This window comes from Macrotis lagotis, chromosome 2, assembly GCF_037893015.1.
Source record: "Macrotis lagotis isolate mMagLag1 chromosome 2, bilby.v1.9.chrom.fasta, whole genome shotgun sequence".
NCBI classification, from domain to species: Eukaryota; Metazoa; Chordata; class Mammalia; order Peramelemorphia; family Peramelidae; genus Macrotis; species Macrotis lagotis.
The window spans coordinates 15,358,873-15,377,151 of NC_133659.1; the positions used below are offsets into that span (position 1 = coordinate 15,358,873).

An 18,279-nucleotide genomic window follows, 5' to 3' on the forward strand; every position below is an offset into this window, starting at 1 on the left:
GCCTCCTCTTGTCTCCAGGGCTGGTGTGCTATCCACTGAGCAACCTATATTCCCTACTCCTATGATCTTGGGATTCTATTTCATTCCTTACCTCATATCCAGGATTCCTAGGGCCCTGAACCTACTTAAGGACCTGGGAATGAAAACTAACCTCTGTATATACTTAAATGGAGACCACTCAAGTCATAGAAGGACAAAATTTTCTTTATACTTTTTTTGGGGAAATAAACCATTTTGAACCCCCTTGTGGGCTTGAAGATGATGAATATTTGTACAGAGTAAAGAAAACTGTCAAAGACTATCCACTTTTGAAAACAGATCCCCTTTGTTTCCTCCAAAAAGGTCTCTTGGTTGTTTAATCAACAGATAAATCTGTGAACAGACAAATGAATGGATAACCAAATGGATAAATGTGTAAGTAAATGCATGGTTAAATAAATAAACACACACTCACCTGAAAAATGGGTATTAATGACTTCGTAATCTTCAGGGACAGTTACTGTTTTTTTCCACATCTATTATATCTCCTTGTCAGCAAAGCCATGATTTCCCACTCCATCTCATTCAGGACCCTTGGCTGAATACCATCTGGTCCCTGTGATTTACTACTCTGAGTTTCTCAAGTTGCTTCCTACCTTTCTCCTCAGAGACTGAAGAATCTCTGTCAAGGCCATTCTCTGTCTTCCCATAAAAAGTGCCCTTGGAACCAGAATCTCCCCGTTGTCTTCTCCAATAAATACTCATTCAAAATATGCCTTGAGCCTCTCCTCTACTTCATCTTTCCAGACTCAGTCCATTTTATCACCTAAGCCGTAGCCTCCCTAAAGTCCCTTTGGCTCAGCATTAGTATCATTAGGATTTCCATTTACTTCTTGCCTCTTTGATCTCTGTGACTCTGTATCTTTGCAGATGGTAACGTGAGTTCCAACAAGAGTTGGCTGTCTACTAAGAATTTCTATTGTTTTGAAAGTCTTTTGAAAACCCCTAGTTTTAAGAATCAACAAAACTTGATTGACTTGCTCAAAGTTTTCTTTTATACCTATTTTTTTGGTGGAATTGACAGAAAGTCTAGATCTAGATTTCAACATTGTAAAGATCTGATAGGGAAATGACTTCCTTCAATGCAGGTTAAAAAAACCCCACAAGATCAGTATCACATTTAGAGAAAAACTCTTTTTAATCTGTTTTTTTTAAAAAAAATTATAGATAATTTGACTTAAAGGAAAATTAGTATTTATTGATACACACTCATTTTTTATTTGATATGTAGTTCCCCTACTCAAATTCATTCTCAGTCTTTTACTATGTGACCTTGAGCAATCACTTAACTTCTATGCACCTCAATTTCTTCTACTATAAATTTGAGCACTTATATCACAAGGGTGTTGTGATGATCAAATGAAACAATATTTTAGCACATAGTAGGCTCTCTATAAGGGTTTATTCCCTCCCTTTCTCCCTACTCAAAAATTTTCAATGTCTCCCTATTACTTTAGGATAAAAGACAAAAATCCTCACCATAGAATTAAAATCCTTCATCATCTAGCTTCATGTTATATTACTAAGCTTATTTCACCAAATAAAAGATGAATATTCAAGCAAGAAGCATTTACTAGATGTCTTCTATGTGTGAAGTTGGGCATATAAAAAGATGAAGAAAATGTCCCCGTTCTCATAGGGCATCTGAGGTCTTACCTAGGGTAAGCTTGTTTTTAAAAAATATATTTGATAACTGCATTTTAGTGTGATTGGTTTCGGTTGTGACTCTATACATTTCATTTTTTTAATTTTAAAAACATTCTTTGTGAAGGTGTCTTTTGTTTTTATCGAAGATGCTCAGGACCCAAAAGGGTTGAGATGACAAGTGGCCACACAGATGTGGATGGCCACGCGTGTCCAAACAGTCCTATTGAGCCAGGGTTGGATGGCCACTTATTGCTCAAGAGGGTTCTGTCCAGGTCTTGACGGATGCTGACTCCCCCCCCGCCAACACCCAATTTGGATTCTGTGATTTTTTTTGTGAATCACATGACTCATTTTTATAGAGGACTTGTCGTTCCTTTATCTCAGTGCTTTGGATTAAGTGGTTGCCTATACCCAGAATTACACTCTTCTTGGCATCACTTTGTAAACTGCTCCAGGAAGCCTTTTCTATTTAAAGTAATTATTTTGTATTAGAAGTATCTGGGTGGGAGGCTGGCTAGAGGATTGTACTTGGAGTCAATGCGATTTATATTCACATGTGGCCTCAGATACTCACTAGCTGAATTATCCTGCTCACGTCATTTAATTTCCCTCAGTCTCAGTTTTTGCCTCTGATAAAACGGGGTTAATAATAACACCTAATTCTTGGGATTGTTGTAAGGATCAAAGGAGATTGCTGTTTTTAGTTATTTTTCAGTCATGTTAGCCCATTTTTCTTGACAAAGATACAGGAGTGGTTTATTATCATTTTCTTCTCCAGTTCATTTTACAGATGAGAAAAGTGAGGTAAAACAGGGTTAGATGGCTAAGTTAAGCTAGTTAGTGGCTTTGGACTGATTCGAACTCAGGAAGATGTCTTCCTGAATCAAGTGACATCCCCAACTGAGATATCAACAGAAAAGTACTTTTCAGTTCTTAAAAATGTTAGCTAAAGGCCAGAAGTTATTCATTCCTTATCTGAATTAATGCATTTTCTTTTGGTAGGCTGGGTGATGAGTCATTATTCAGCATGCTCTATGTGGCAGGCATTGAATCCTCCAGTAGGAATACCCCATGGCACAAGAAAATAGGTTACAATTGACCCTGTTGTTGGATTTTCCCATGCAGGTAAGATCACAGAATTTCCCCAAATATCAAAGATTCTGAAAAGTTATTTTCTGTATTGTCTGTACATTTCTAAAGAATTATTCATCATTCAGATTCCAATAGAAGATTTTTTTATTTTAATAGACTTTTTCTCCAATTACATATCATGAAAATTTTAGCATTCATTTTTACAAGATTTTGAGTTCCAAATTTTTCTTCCTCCTCCCCTCCCTTCTTCTGAAAATGATAGCCATTTTGATACAATTTATACATGTGCCATCATTAGTCTTACTTGTGGAAAAAGAAACAGATCAAAAGGTGAAAATAACCATGAGAAAGAATAGTTATTGAAAAAAATATACTTCGATAAACATTCCGAGTCCATCAGTTTTTTCATCTGGATATGGATAGCATCTTCCTTCATGAGTCCTTTGCCCTTGACTTGGATCATTGTGTTGCTAAGAACTGGGTCATTCACAGTTGATTATTACATGATGTTGCTCATGATGTATACAAGTTTTCCTTAGTTCTACTCATTTCAATCCATCCATCTTTCCAGGTTTTTCTGAAAATCTTGATTGCACAATAGTATACCATTACACTCATAAACCACAGTTTGTTCAGTTATTTCCTAACTGATGGGCATGCCCTCAGTTTCCATTATTTTGCCACCATGATAGGAGCTGCTATAAATAATTTTGCACATGAAGATCCTTTACCCTTTTTTGTGATCTCTTTGAAATCCAGACCAAGTACTGGTATTGAGGAATCAAAGGGTACACCCAGTTTGGTTTCCTTTGAGTATAGTTCCAAAGTGCTCACCAGAATGGTTAGATTAGTTCACAACGTAAAAGGAGAAGATTTTCAATTCTTTTTAATCCATAAAATAGTACTGTTCTTTGATTTTTGTTAGCTATGGTAGAGTAGAAAGAGACCTGAATTGGAAGCCAGAAGAGCAAGTCAAATGCTAGTTCTTCTGCTGCCTATGTGTGACCCAAGGTAAGTCACTTCAACTCTCTGGGCCTGTTTTCTCATCTATGAAAGAAAGGGTTTGGACTCTGATGATCTCGATGCCCTGATCCCAGCTTTAGATATAAACAACATCCCAATTTTGAAAACAAATGGCTCTTAGGGAATGGAAGAGGGAATGCAATTTTTATTTGCAGTGGAATTTTTTAACTGCTTGAGCCAAAGGAGCATTTCCACCAGATGTCTGGACGGTTGGACTCCCTCACGACTACTAGACTATTTTTAAGAAACTTAATGAAATTTGACTTCTCTGAGAGTTGGGGCCTTTGTAGAAAAGACGGAAGCTCATTCTGTTGAATTTTCAGTATTTCTCCTTTTAAATACATAGCTGATTGTGAAGTGGTAGAAAGATGGTTGTTCTGGAATCAGAGCCAATGGAAATTTCAATCCAAACTCTATTACTTCTGGCCTGTGTGACCTTGGGTAAGGATGAATGAGTCTTAGCTCTATTATTTATGAAAAGAGTGACTTGAATTAAATATTCTCTAAGGTTCTTTTTAGTTCAAAATATTTGATTTTATAATCATTTTGAATAGTTTTTAGAAATCTATCATCATCTTGATATGTCAGGGACCTGGATCAGGGCTGCTCAGGATTTATCCAAGCATATGAGCTCCATTATTTTTACAATTATGATCTTAATCAATGTTTATGACAATTTTGTAAAAAATATGATTAGCATTCATGTTTTAAATTGAAGAAAGTCAGATAAAGAGATTCAATGACTTGCACAGGGTTTCACACACACCTTGTATCTGAAGCTGGATTTGAATTCAGGTCCAGTTTCAGTACTCTATCCACTGTGTTAACTCCCTGGTTATAAGGTCATATGGCCAAGTATGGGGTCCTACAGAATCATTCGGCTCTTGCAGAAGAGATTTCAAGGTATACTGGGGTTCACAAATTCAAAAAGTCTAAGAATTAGACAGGATTTCAATTCATACCCACTTACCATTGATGGCAGATGGTCATCTAGCCTTTGTTGAAGACATCCAAGGAGGGACAGGTTATCAGTTCTTGAGGCTGCCCATTCTATTAAGGGATGAATCTTCTTTATTCAAGATGTCCCTGGTGCAACTGTATGATGTCATTTCCAGGTCATTCCTAGCAGTTAATCTGTGGACTACAAGGTGATGGAGAATACCTGGGTATAGAACCTATGCATATTCCAGTGAGAGTTTTAAATTTGGAGTCAGATGACCTGGGATATCATATTGACTGATACTTATGACTGAATGACCTTGGGCCATTCACTCAGGTCTTCTATGCATCAGTTCCTCATCCATAAAATGAGGGAATTAGTCTAGATAGATAGACTGATAGATGACAGATAGGTAACTAGATGATAGAGCATTTATTAAGCCCTTACTGCATGCTAAACATTTGCTAAACGCCAGAGATACCTATCCAAATAGACAATACAGTCCCTGCACTTTAGGAGCTTATGTGTCACTATAGGAGAATAGCTTCTCAAGGGAAGCAGGGAAGGGGAAGTGAGGTAAAGCCTGGTCCTGGGCTGGATAGCTCCTCTCTAATTCTAAGGTCTGAGTTCAAGATTCCTTCCACTTTTCAATCTAGGAGAACTATGCACTCAATATATTTTGGGGGTGAAATTTCAAGAGAAAAAGTCAATGACACAATAAGAGAATATTTCAAAGGTAATTGATTTAAGTATGTAACTGGTTGTACGAATATGTGTTTAAAGGAACTTTCAATGAAAAAAAATGCTCATGGGTTAAAGTGAAGGAGAGAGAATACTGCCAAGCTCAGCTTTCCTTACCTCTCTAGTTACTTGAACTCTTTCCCTCCTGAAATTTTTGGACAAGATCAGTTAAATTGTTATTGTAGGGACCTTCCAGAAGAGGACTGTACTTCTGCCAACACCCATTTATGATTTTGGAGAGTTGTCTGGAGCCCTGTGTGGTTGTATCTTGTTTAGGATTTCATAGGCAGAAGAGTTAGAGACAGGGGCAGAGGGACCTAGGCATTCCTGACTTTGAGAAGGATCCTCTCCTCCCTATAATGTATTATTTCTCTTGCCTCAAATTGCTTTCCATATATTCATATTAGTCTATTTTATTATTATTATTTTGATTCAGTCGTGTCTGATCCACTTTGGGTTTCTCTTGACAAAGGCAAACCGGGCTAAGTGACTTTCCCAGGGTCTCACAGCTAGCAATTGTCTGAGACTGAATTTGAACCCATGAAGATGAGTCTTCCTGATTCTAAGTTCAGTGTTCTATTCACTTTGCCACCTAGCTTGGAAAAATTACTTTGGAAACAGAATGAAAGATATATCAAAGATGGGGGAAGACACTGAGACAGGGAGATCAATCAGAGTAAATGCTGAGATCTGCATTCAAGGGCAGACTTAACATTTGTGACCACTGTATCGGGCACACATTTAATAATACATTTTTGGATTGAATTGAATTCACTGAATTGAAGAAACAGCAAGACCCAGACCTAAAAATATTTTCCTGCTCTAGGAAGGAATAGTTGAAGGATTTCCATTCCCCTGTTTCATTCTACTGATTCTGGAAGCTTCTCAGCCCAAGTTCTTAAATCAAATAGCTTGGTTTCCAAGGATGACAGCTGGATCATTGTGTCCTATAATCACCAGGATCTGCGTGGACATCACAGCAGAGCTCAAACATTCTGAACTCATCTCTAGGAGAATGGGTGCACTATGTGGCCATTAGTCTGGAATCTGGAAAATTGCAAACAGAATTAGCTAGCAGTATTAGAGCTATTTATTCCCTCTTTATTCCTTTATTTTCTTCATTTGGGGGAGAAAATGATCCATTATTGTTTCATAAGAAGATTAGATTGCACATTCATGTTCAAAGAATTTTATAAATTTGTGGAAAATTTTCTCAGCTTTCTCTGCAGGCTCATTTCTCATTGGCAGATCTAAAAATGATGAACATGACAGGCACTATTCACTGCACGCAGCTATTTCTAACTTTCTTGGCAAAAAAAGAACATAAGGAAGTATTTGTTAGAACTCAAGGAGGCCTTATGAGAAATGGTCTTCGTCTAGAAGAGATTCTTAGGAAGATTTCGTAAGTAAGCATATTGTTAGACTAGAGAGCTAATAGATATAACAATAATAATTTGATGTATGAAAACACTTTAAGATCTGAGAAACTGCCTTATGGATACTTTCTCATTCAATTCCCCAAATAATCCTATTTTATTATTTAGCTGTTGAAACCAAATCTTGGAGAAGTGAAACTATTTGCCCTAGTGGTGGGATTGTCCAGGGTAGGATTTGAACCCAGATCTTCCTAGTGTCTTCATGGGACAACAAGCGATGGATACAAGAACTGCCCAGCTGGGAGAGTTCTCAAAACATTTTTCTATAGGATGGTCAGGGGATTTGGCATTTTACTGGAAATCTCTTCCACCATGCAGTGCAGCACTTTTTATTGTTGCTGGTTGTGGCAACCTATAGTCTTAGAGAGGTCCTAAAACAAAGATTGAGTAAGTGACTTTCCCAGGGTCACACAGTCTGTAGACATCAGAGATGGAACTAGAATTCAGGTCTTGACTCTTTCCAGATGATCTTTCTACTCTGGCTTCTCTTTCTATTATTCAAATGTTTTGAATTTTCTCATAGAGACAAAATTTTTAGACCCAGTTTTTAAGGTTCCCTTAATTACCAATAGATCAAGATCTTTTTAGCACATGAAGTGATTTACCAAGTCATCCAAAGAGAGGCCTCAGGGATTCATTCATCAGGAATGATGATGTTTGTCCTTCACTCCTTGAAAAAGACCATGATATCAGGGAGGTGATGCCATGACAAGCATAAGAGTTGAATTTCAGTGGAGGGGGGCTGTTCTAAGTCACCAGTGTCACTTTCTCCTCCAGAGTCATCTGGGTCCAGTGGTCAACTATGAATCAGGAGATGGCCCTGGACACAATGCAATCAGGGTTAAGTGACTTGCCCAAGATCACACATATAGGAGTTGTGCTCGTTATACTACTGTCAAGTGCCTGAGGTTGGATTCAAACTCCCAAGCTCCTGACTCTAAGGCCAGTGCTCTATCCACTGTACCACCTGGCTGAAAAGGAGGAAGGAAGCAACAAATTCAGCAACTTAGAGTCCAATGAGTTCATAAAGTCAGACAAGGACTGTTACAGGCTTGCATTAGGCTTCACCTGAGGATGGAGTGAAGATATTTGGAGGAGATTCAATGTAAAGAAAAAGATGTCCCAGAGTGGAAGGGGGCTTCTGTAGGAGGAAGAAAGTCATCTTTGGCAGATATCCTCTATCAGAGGCATCCAGGTGATACAATGGAGAGAGTGTTAAGACTGAAGTCAGGAAGACAGGCACTTACTAGCTTTGTGACCCTGGACAAAACACTTACTTCTGTCCACCTCAGTTTCCTCAACTATAAAATGTGGACCATAATAGCACCAATCTCCCAGGGTAGTTGTGAGAAATTAATGAAATAATATTTATAAAGTGTTTGTCACATAATTAGCAGTTTGACAAACATTTCCTGTCTTCTTTCTTGGCCTCTTTTTCTTCCAGTATGATATAGCAAAAAGAGCATTGCCCTGGGTAGGAACTAGATTCATATCTCACCTTGATGCTTGCTTGCCATGTGATCTTGATCAAGTCTCTTAGGCAGCCATAGCCCCAGTTTCCTCTTAGTTAAATGAAGGTGTTCATTGTACCTACTTTATGATGCTGATATGAATGATGTAAGTTTGAGTAAGAAGGGACTCCAGAGATCATCTAGTACAATTCCTATATTTTACAGTCAAGGAAACAGAGGCTCAGAGAGATAAGGTCCAAGATATGAGGAGTAAGAATCAGAGCAAGGATTTGAATCCAGAGGCTCTGGCTCCAAATTCAGGTCTCGTCTCATTTAAGACCACTATGTTGCTTTGATGAATGTGTGAATGAATGAATAAATAAGATACAATTCTTGTCCTTATTAAATTGATTGTGCAGTACTGGCACAAGACTACTCAGCACGGTTGTGCCCTCATCAGAGAAAGTACTGTGCTCTTTGAACAAAGCAGAATTGAAGTAACTCAGAAGAAACACAAGATGCTCAAATGTAGAGAACCCACTCTGAATGTTCACATGGCCTATTTGTGGCTCACCTGGGGCAGAGCATTCCAAGCTGGTGTCAGTCTGATCAGTCACAATCATTCACAATGTAACTGGACTCTAACATAGTGATGTCATTTTGATCCTCTTTGAGAACAAAGGACAGCAACCAATTCATCACAATCATATAACACAACTTGTTTATCCATTCCCCAACTGATGGACATCCCATTTCACTTTTCACTTCTTTGCCACCACAAAAAGAGTTACTAAAATATTTTAAATTAGACTATTTAAAATAGGCTATTTCCCCCTCCCCACCTTGTTGGGGAGTAAGCCCAGTAGTTTATTGTTGGTTCAATGGGTACAATGAGTATCTTTTCAAAAGATATCCCAGGGTGTGAAAATTGCCATGTTTACAGGCAGCCAGCTCCCAAAGGGACTGTGTAGGGGAGCTGCTTTTTCCTGGAGACAACCACCCAGAGTACTGTGGAGTAGTTCCATTCCAATCTGCCAGTTCAGCAGCCACCCCCCTGCTGGAGTAGCCTTGGCCAGAACCATGTCTGGTGAGATCTTTATCCCAGGTAAGCATTGCCTTCCTTCATCACTCATGTCCAGGGTTCACTGAATGCTCCACCTCAGGATTCTTTTAGAAACTCTGTGTCCTCTACATTTCATGAGCCTCACATTCACTGGCACCCACCATGAACAATGTGGGCTGCCACTATGCAAACTTCCCCACACCCAGCCTCAGGATCTGTGGCTTTGATGTCAGACACTGTAATTTGTCAAACCTAGAGGTGACTTCATGATGGGAGGGCATTTCAAATCCCTCTTCAGATATTAACTAGCCATAGCTAACTTTAAATTAAGGTTAATTGAATTATTAACCTCTCCAAGCCTCAGTTTCTTTGGCTCTAAAAAGGATATCAGCTCCTAGCTCTCAAGTTTCTCATGAAGAGCAGATAATTATCCACAGGGATAGACAGATAGACTAGCTAGATGGATAGACAGATATGTAGCTAGATAAAGAACTAGAGAGTTAAGTAGGTAGATAGATGGATGGAGGGATGGATGGAGGGATGGATGGAGGGATGGATGGATGGAGGGATGGATGGATGGATGGATGGATGGATGGAGGGATGGATGGATGGAGGGATGGATGGATGGATGGATGGATGGATGGATGGATGGAGGGATGGATGGAGGGATGGATGGAGGGATGGATGGAGGGATGGATGGAGGGATGGATGGATGGATGGATGGATGGATGGATGGAGGGATGGATGGATGGATGGTTGGATGACTGGATAGACAGGGAATATAGATGCTAGATGGATAAATAGGCAAATAGACAGCTACATGTAGATAGATAAATATAGACAGATGGATAGATGAATGGATGGATGGATAGTCAGGCAGGCAGGTAGAGACAGACAGACAGACAGATAGCTAGATGAGCAAGGTAGCAAGCATTTATTAAATGCTTATTATGGGCAGACACTGAGTTAAGTGCTAAATGCAAAAAGAAAGACAATCCTTGCCCTCCAGAAACTTACATTCTGATGGGGGAACAATAGACAAAAGGGATTTGAAAAGCAGTTAGGAGTGTGGGGGTAGAATGTTAGGATGATGTTGAGTTTTATAAGTTGTCCAAGGAGTCATGGGGCGGTCCAATTTTGAAGAGCACATGCTCAAATAGAGGTTTGGGGAATGAATTCACCAGTCAGAGTAGGAGATGATGCCAGTGTGAGGAAAAGGCTAGGATGGAGGTGGAGTCATTATCTGGGTGCTCATTAACTAAGCTGAGTTTGGAGTGAGATTCTAGCAAAGCAGAGGTGTCAGTCACATGGCTGCTGGCCCACATGGAGACTGAAACACTTCTCAGTGTGATCTGAACTAGATTAAAAATTTAACAAAATAAAAAATGTAAATATCATAAAATAACTAATATATGGTTTTCTAAGTCAACATACCACTTGCAGGGATGCCTATGTATGCTTCACATTTCTATTTTAGTTTGATGCAAAGGGCTAAGCAGGTAGGTGGGGGGGCGGTTATATGCAACTTGAAGGTTTGCAAAATAGTTTAATATATCATTTTACTCCTTTAATCATTGAAAGATCCCTGAGAGGCAGCATTGTTATTATTTCCATTCTACAGATGAGACTAAGTGATTGCCTAGAGTCATGTGACTAGGAAGTATCTGAGGTCAGGTTGAAATCCAACTTTTGCTGACTCCAAGCAAACTGAAAATCCCATGCTACCTCTTATCTCATGTCAGTTCACTGAAAGCAGGTTAAAGACAAATCCCATAGCAGATAGGATGATGGGGCCAAAATGGACTCATTCCACCCTCTGCTGGTTTTTTTTTTTTTTGATTAGTTTATTTTTTTGCAAGGCAATGGGGTTAAGTGGCTTGCCCAAGGCCACACAGCTAGGTAATTATTAAGTGTCTGAGGTCACATTTGAACTCAGGTCCTCCTGACTCCAGGGCCGGTGCTTTATCCACTGCGCCACCTAGCTGCTTCCCTCATTTGGTTTTGATTTGTTCTTGATTTCTACATTTCAAGAGCTTTTCATTCCTGATCATTTGGAGGACATGAGTATTGGTGGTGGTGACATGAATTCAAATTTGTGTTCTAAAGTTTTTCTGGGTTAATATTATAACAGGGCCATCATAAGATGTAGTTAAGTTACTGGTAATGATCTGATTCTAGGAATGTTGAATTCTCAAGAATATTTTAGCCTTCATATTTTCATTAAGGACATTTATAATCTGTTAATTATGAGAGATAGCAAATGTCTGGTGTATAATTCTGGTTGTTTAGTCAAGTCTTTTTAAATTTTCTTCTTCTCTACCACCACCACCATCACCACCACCACCACTATCCCCACCATCACCACCACTATCACCACCATCACCACCACTACCACCACCACCACCACCACCACCACCACCACCACCACCACCACCACCATCATCACCACCACCACTACCATCACCACCACCAATCATCATCATCATATCATCATCATCATCATCATCACCAAATTGCCATATTCATCTCTGCTTTTGAGGGAGGTCATAGACTTGGAGTCAGGAAGACCTGGGTTCAAAATACTTCTCTGAAAAATTAGTTGTTTGAACCTAGCCAAGTCACAACCTTTCTGAGTGGTAAAATGGGAAGAGATATCTAGGGTGATCATGAGATGCAAATGACCTAATGTTATAATAGTAGGAGTTATTTCATTTTGAAGGCATTATATCTTGGTTAGTCCTACTCTGGAAGAAGTCTCAAGAACTCCACTATACAATAATGTAGTTTTGTTCTCTGTGAGTTTCAATGCTTTTACAAAGTGCTGCTTTGTTATTTTTCCCTTTGTACCAAGAAGGGGAGGCAGCCTTTATCCTTTCTGCCAAAATCAATGGAGTCTCTACCTAAGGATGGGAAAATGAAATGATACAACCCTACTTTCAAAGATGACATCGTCTACTGCATATACCAAGATAACGGTGTGTGGGATTAGGTGAGGGGCAAAGAAAGGATGTTGATAGAATGCTTTAGGAAAATGGAGATGTTGCTGACATCTGAGAGCATCGGGGAAGGTGAAGAGGTGGGGCCTTGAAGGAAGCAAATGCTTTTGAAAGTTCTACATTGAGGGAGCATTTGTTACTAACAAAGTCCCAGAATCTCAGACTTGGTCAAGGTCAACCACCGAATTCATTCTTATTAAGAATATCCTCTAGAACTTCCCTGACAAACAGAACTGTGCCTGCTTCTGGAAGACCTTATTGGATGGAGAAATGGCTATTTCTTTAGGCAACATCTTCTTCATTAGAGCCTTGGTCTTCCTCACATTGGTTCTGGAGCCAAAGGACATGGTTTCAAATATTGACTCACTCCTCACTATGTGACCATGAGCACTTGTGCCTTAGTTTCCTCAATTGTGATGTGAGGGTACCAAACTCCATGAGTCCCAAACACTTAACTAGCTATTTGCCTCTGAGCAAATCATTTAACATTCCTGATCCTCAGTTTTCTCATCTATAAAATAGGGATATTAATAGTACCAGCTTTGTTGTAATAATTCAGTGATGGTGTATATAAAACCTTTGTAGACTTCTGCGTGGTAGAACAATATGAATGATTATTATTGCCATTATTTCCTCTCAGGCCCTCTTTATCCAGGATGATGATCAGAAGTTTAATACAGGATTTGGGGATCACAGATTTAGAATTGGAAATGACCATGGAAGCCATTAAATCCAGTTTCTTCATTTTACAAACAGGTCAACTGAAAGACAGATGGGTCAAGCAACTTGTCCAAGGTGGCACAATTAATGTCTCAAATAGAATTTGAACCCAGGTTTTTCTGATTCTAAGCACAGAGCCCTATCCAATACACTCTGCTTCCTCTCTCTCCACCTTTCAGTCAGAGTGGATTTCTCAGGATGCTAATGTATTCATCAGTTTGCAGAAGGTACACAATGTTCTGAGGCTAAACAAATGATGGTATTGCTCCTTAATCCCATGTCCACTGGAAGCAGTCACAACATTCTGAAGTTTGTAAAGGCAACAAATAACCAGGGAAGGGAATATGTTGATGCCACATTCCTCTGACTTCCTCTCCATATATTCCTATAATTATTAACTACTAGCCCTAAAATCTATAGAGTTATCATTATTGTTATTATTATGAAACTCCATCCCATTTCCATGTCATAAAGATAAACCAAATCTCATTTCAATTAGTCGCAGCAGGAGGGAATGAACTTTAAACAGACATTTAATTTCTGAAAAAAAAATTAGGAAGTTCTCCATGGAAATGTTATGGCATTTTGAAACAGATTAATAGTTCAGTATGAACACATCCACCCTGCAGCTAAATGACGGGGGGACTCTGATCAGAGACAGGTTAAATGAGCAAAACCAGTTGACACCATTGGTTTGGGATCTAATCAAGTAACATGAATTTTTCTGTCTCTTTGATGATATTCTCTCCATCACTCCCTTTGCTCCTTGAATTATCAGTCTCCTACAATGGGTGTATTTTATTTATTAAGAGAAAGCAGTTGACTTTCAAGGGGATCATAAAATTGATCAAAATCTTCCCAAAAGTCAGTGCTTTGTGCAAAGGTTGAGATTTTACCCCTTCATCCTACCCAGAAAGGTCAACTCCCCAAGACATTCCCGGCTAGCAAAGAGAGAGGCAAGGGGCCAGGGAGCAAGGAGAAGGGATGTGAAGAGCAAACCTGCTCTTTTTTATTATTAACATTCAAATCCAGGAGTGTGCCCACTTCAGCAGTCAGAGAATGACAAGGGGAAAAGGTTTCAGTGATGAATTCCTATGTGTCTCTGTAAATTTCATGCTTGTGAAGTCGGATTAATAGCTATAGAGATTTTGGTTCTTTTGTTCTCTGCACAAACAGCTACAACACGCAGAGGGTCCAAAGAGCTTCTCTTCCTACAGCCCAGGTCTCCAGCTTTCACCACTAGTTTCTCTGCAGAGCTAATGATAACTTTGTGTCCATGGGGACTTAGAAGACCCTTCACCTGGGAGAGTCAAGCCTTAGATTTTTCTCTTGCATGCAAGAGTTATACTTGCAATGAAGTCTTTTTTAAATATTATCTTCTGGGTATTGCCAGTCAAAGCATTCCAGATCTGTGGATGAGGAAAGACAATTCAAACCATTCTAACTAGTATCTGGTTCCATGCTCACTTACCAATTCAACCAGTTGTCAATATGCATTTGTTGAGTCATAGCTAGTTACCCTTGAAGGAAACGCTCAAGTCCTGCTCCTAGTCCATACTGAATTTGTGACCCTAAATAATTAGTTTAATGGATCAATTGCTTTGGAAAAGGAATTTTTTCATCTAGAGATTGCCTATCCCAAAAGCCCAGGTCTTCAGTAAGTTGTTAATGTCTCTGAGCCTCAGTTTCCCTAAGTGGTCTCAGATCCCTTTTGGTTCTAAATCCATGACTCATGGCTTAAAGTTCTCCTCAGTTGCCGTGTCTGTATAGTCTTTCACCTTGCCTCCCCTTGTTTTTGTAATTCCAGGCACTTTTTGTATCATCTTGGTGGTTCTTAAAGAACAAATAAGGAGAGGAAAACCCACCCTGTTCAAGACTTGGCATTGATTAGCATATGGCATTGTAATGAAGTCTGTATTGGGAGTCATTGGGAGGGCGGACTCCTGGGCCCCTCATGCATAGTAATGTGCAAATGTGGAAGTGTGTCACCTTCCTGTCTGGTTTTCAATAGCTCAGAGAGGAGAGTGGCCGGGCTTGTGGAGCAGCTATTCCTATCTTTTTAGTGGATGAGCTTTTCAATCCAATTCAATTTCACAAGCATTTATTAAATAGCTTCACTGCTTGGGCACTGGGCGAGGCACTAGTGAGACAGGATGAAAAATCATCTCTAGCTTCAAGGATCTCAAATTGGAGCTAAAAGTTTGTGGGTGCCTACTTATGCAGACTTCCTATTTTCTTTTTTTTTTTCAACTGAAATTTTATTTTTCCAATTACATGCAAAGGTAGTTTTTTCAGTATGCATCCATTTGCAAGTTTATGAGATCCATCTTTTTCTACCACCCTCCCTTCCCTCCCCCCTCCCCATGGTGGTGAACAGACTGATAAAAGTTATACATGTGCAACTTATATGCTTAACTTATTTCCATATTAGTCATGTTGTGAAAGAGGAATTACAACTAATGGGAAAGAAAGAAAACCATGAGAAAGAAAAAAAAACATAAAAGAAGTAGTAAAAAGTAAATTTACTATGCTTTGCTCTGAATCCAATCTTCATAGTTTTTTCCCTCTGGATATGGATGGCATTGTCCATAGCAAGTCTCTCAGGATTATCCTAGCTCTCTGAACTGCAAGCATAATGGCTGATCATCTCACAACGTTGTAGTTCATGTGTACAATGTTCCCCTTGGTTCTTCTCACTTCACTCTGCATCAGTTTATGCAAGTCTTTCCATGCTTCTCTAAAGTCCAACTGCTCATCATTTCTTACAGAACAATAGTACTCCATAAGATTCATATTCTAAATGGTATATGGCATCCTTTCTTTTTTCTATGAAGAGTCAGTCTCAGAGCTGGAAAGATTTAAATTCCAGGACTACTTGGAAACATATGGGCTGGATGACCTTTGGGCATATACTCTTGGTTCTCTCAGATTATAAACTGCTGAGCAAAAATTGATCTTTGTAAAGGGTGTTTCCTAACCAAGTGATTGACCAACAAGCATTTATTAGACACCTTCTGTATACAAGAACTATGCTACATGTTGAGGATATGTGTACAAATAATGAAACAGTCCCTCCTCATGAGAAATTTCTAGTTTAATGGAGAAAATAACAGACATAATTTACCTACATAGAAAAATAATGAAGAGAAAATATAAATATATGTGGAGTTAAATTTAAGGGGAAGGAGGCAGAATGGTCAATGCAAAGGCATGGAGAAAGGAGAGGAAAAAATGTAAATGGAATAATTCAGTTCAGTCATTTTCAGTTGTATCTTACTCTTCATAACACTATTTAAGATTTTCTTGGTAAAGATATTGGAGAGGTTTGCCATTTCCTTCTCTAGTTCATTTTACAGATGAGGAATCTGAGGCAAACAGTGTGAAGTGACTTGCCCAGGGTCATGCTGCTAGTAAATATCTGGTCATATTTGAAATCAGGTCTTCCTAACTCCAGGCCCAGATCTCTATCCATCATATCATCTAGCTGCCCTCATATGAATAGAGGAAGGTCAATTTACTGCACTCATAGAAGGGAGGAGGGAGAATAAGGGTCAGTGAAGATGGAATGTTAGGTTAGGATCAGGTCATGAAACTTGGTAAACCATTTACCACTAAAATCATAGTTCCAGGCCCCTTCTCTATGTATATTATTTAAAGAAAACACTTGAAAAGTAATTAGGACTTTTTTCCATACCACAATAATTTCCTGATTTACACCCTCCCCATCTTCCTGAAAGAACAAATAAACAATTCAGTCTGGTTGCTAAGTCAGACAGTGCATGGTGAGGTGAATATGACTTTCATCATTTGTATTTTGGACCCCAAATTGATCTTTGCACTTAAACTGAATTCATATCTTTTCATGGTAATGTGATTTAGACCCAGAGGGCAGGCGGCCAGGCTGAAATCAGTAAGATTTGTATTCAAATCCTACCTCTGACACCCTGAATGAGTCACACTGCCTCTGTCTCAATTTTCCAGCTCTTCCCTTTGGGCCTCAATTTTCCTATCTGTAAAAGGTGAGGGTTGGACTAAATGTCATCTAATATTTCTGCCAACTCATATTCTCTGTTCTACCATTTTACTTCTAGTCCCCTTTACTATCTATAAAATGTACACAATCATAATGTGGCACCCTCTTCCCAGAGTCCTATTGATACCCCGTCACCAAGAGTAGGTTAACAAGCATTCATGAAATGTCTACTGGGCAATGTGTGAAGTGCTGGGGAGGCAAAGAACGCCTGCTCCAAAAAAAGTCCTTCTCTGAAGTAGCTAATAATTTAAAGGGGAAAACAACACAACTCCATGCAAACAAGAAATAGAAGATGATTTACTATCTATAAATATTCTGAGAACTTCAGTTCTAAATACTAGTCATAGTTCCTATTATGCTGAATTTTAAGAGAACTGAAAATGTTAAAAAAAAAACCCAAAACAACAAAAAGCTGAATTCCAAGTAAACCATCACATTTGTCATATGCCCGTTAAGCCTTTAGCAAAATTCCTCCAGTTCATTTAGTGAGGATTCACTTAGAAGAACAATTTCTCTGTAAATTATTAACTTTTTATTGATGTATTTCCTCACTCCCATTAAAAGAAGGGTGAGTGTCATTTTTCAGAGGTATCCTTCCTGATAGTGCTTTGAAGAGGGAACCCTGTATTTCTGGGTTATTGTAAGGGATCCAATTTCTCTCTTGCCTCTGTGTGTGTGTGTGTGTGTGTGTGTGTGTGTGTGTGTGTGTGTGTGTGTGTGTGTTTCCATGTATTTGGGTTGGAGCAGAGGCAGGCTGGGTGAGATGTAGCTTTATTGTTAATAACTGGAGGATGTAAACTCCTTGAGCAGGATGCTGCTACTCTAGGGTCCTCTCCAGGGAGAATCATGTTAGAGATACTGAAATGTTTCTGGCTAGGCCTTGCTGATTCCCAAAACACCATTCTGAATACAACATTTATTTCTGTCCAGTAAACCATGTCCTGGGCTGTCGACAAGTAGCATAAACTGACTGACGGCTCTTTGCTTTTCACGCATGGGCTCCAGGTAGACCACCATTGTTTGGCATGAGTTTGCAAGACTCCCTCCACGGTATGTGGCCGTGCCCAGAGGAGACAACAAGCCCAACCCAGCCCCCTT

At 39.2% G+C, this 18,279-nt stretch overlaps 2 long non-coding RNA genes across 2 annotated transcripts in view; one reads left to right on the forward strand and one right to left on the reverse strand.

Moving 5' to 3' along the window:
- Positions 1-249: 249 nt before the first annotated feature.
- On the reverse strand, positions 250-8,508 carry LOC141510928 (uncharacterized). Its single transcript, XR_012475193.1, has 3 exons — positions 8,417-8,508; positions 4,772-4,942; positions 250-372 (listed from the first exon to the last, which is right to left on the reverse strand). It is a non-coding gene; the product is annotated as an uncharacterized LOC141510928 (long non-coding RNA).
- Positions 8,509-9,151: 643 nt separating this feature from the next.
- The window catches only part of LOC141510929 (uncharacterized), a 76,187-nt gene continuing 67,059 nt past the window's right edge, over positions 9,152-18,279 (forward strand). The window contains exon 1 of the long non-coding RNA XR_012475194.1: positions 9,152-9,474. This is a non-coding gene — a long non-coding RNA (uncharacterized LOC141510929). The remainder of the gene's footprint in view (positions 9,475-18,279) is intronic.